The sequence below is a fragment of the Primulina eburnea genome, chromosome 8 (assembly GCF_022965805.1).
Source record: "Primulina eburnea isolate SZY01 chromosome 8, ASM2296580v1, whole genome shotgun sequence".
In the NCBI taxonomy this organism is placed as follows: domain Eukaryota; kingdom Viridiplantae; phylum Streptophyta; class Magnoliopsida; order Lamiales; family Gesneriaceae; genus Primulina; species Primulina eburnea.
The window spans coordinates 32425199-32427090 of record NC_133108.1 but is presented as its reverse complement, the minus strand read 5'-3'; positions in this window follow the sequence as shown (position 1 = coordinate 32427090).

Here is a 1892-nt window from a genome sequence, read left to right as displayed (position 1 = left end):
TTTATCAAGAGCAAACCGCATTTCGATCTATGAAATCCCCTAGTTTTCGACCCTAAGGACTATGACTATCGGCACGTATCCAATTTCATATATCTAAGTAAATTGTAGATCCACGGAATATACTACTCGATCCTATCACTCGTTATTCTCTCGAACTCACTCGTGATATGAAAACGTCGTTAAAGTTAGCTACGCTTTAATGACACGATAAAACAGTAGTAAAATCAAGAATAACGCACAATCGAAATATAAATTAATTCAAATCAACGTTCGGGGTAGGATCCCCTTTAATCCCAACGAATAATAAAGTTAGCTAATAGAATTCATAATTAAACTAAGCAAAACAATGTTTAAAAGATAAAAACTAAGTTAGAAATACTAGAATTGACGAAAAACGCGAGAAACAATGCCTGGAATCTTCAATTCTTCAATCCAAGCGCAAAAGTTCTCTCCAAGGCATCCGGCGGCTGAAGAATGATGTCTGAATATGTCTGAGTTCGTGCCTTTTTCCTTCCATATCAGTCTTCTCCAGAAAAAATGGCAAGGAATCGCGCAAAATATTTTCCAAAGTTACATCGCGCCCGGGTGGACATAAGTTTCTGCCCGGGCGGACAACTCTCGCAGATCTGGCCTTTTTATTTTCCTTTGGCGCCCGGACGGATGTGAATGTCCGCCCGGGCGGATGCTTCTCGCAAAATTTATTTTTCCACACCTTGGATGCGCCCGGGCGGATGGCAATGTGCGCCCAGGCGAGGGTCTCTCGAATTTTTTCTTTAAAGCTTCAGTCTATTCCCAACTCACCTGCATTTTCACCAATTAACTCATAAATAACCAAAAACATAACTAATGCTAAAATAACACAAAATGCATGAAATCTAAATGATAAATGCAACACAATGCGACATAACGATATGCAAAACACGTAAAATCCACCTCTATCACGCATGGACCCGGACCCCTACCCGGATCTAAGCACGAGGTTCGTGTCCTTCATATTTTGGGGAAAAACTTTATAGCATGTTTGGATTTGATGTCACGGTCTAGTGCAATGATTTACAAGGTCGAGTCATGGAAATTTTAGAACGTCCTAAGGAAGGGAATGAACTCGTAACTAAGCATGATTACCTACGTCTAAGCTATGCAAGTTAAGTATGCAGCTTCATGTTAGTATGTGCAGCAGCGACGGCCCCGTTCGAAGTCCAACGAATCCCTCAACGCCAATTAAGTATGTTCGACGTTTTAATTTTTTGAGATATGCTAAATGTCTTGTGACTGAATTATGAATGAGTTTGGAAGTCGGTGAACGTGGCCGAGGACTTCTCCACCCCGTTAAATCACGAACGGGTTTAGATCGTGATTGGAAAGCGTTAAATAATGAACGTGGACCAATCAGCCCGTTAAATTATGAACGGGGATCTCATGTATGTGGCAGTTAATACGTCTCTGTCAGCCCAGTACTGTGGTTTAGTCTGATCAGGCGATTATGTTATGGGTCACTTGCTTTGAAACATTCTCTATGCAAAATGATGAGGCTATGTACGTTTAAGTATGTTCAAGTATGCAAGCATGTTTAAGAGAAGTTTATGGCATGTCTAAGTATGTATCTACGTATGTTCAAGTTTACCTTCAGTTCAAGTTTCAAGTATGTATGTTCTACTTTTAAGCTGCATGTGGTTTTATTATGTATTATTCGTTATCTCCAGTTTATACGTGTTGAGTCTTTAGACTCACTAGACTTGATCGATGCAAGTAAGGATGTTTATGAGGAGGATGAAGGTGTTGACCGAGGAGCTGGCTTGGACTAAGCGGGAGGCTAGACCCGAGGACCGCCCACGTCATTTTTAATATTTTTATGCAAGTTTAATACTCTGATTTTATGTTTTGATGCGAGA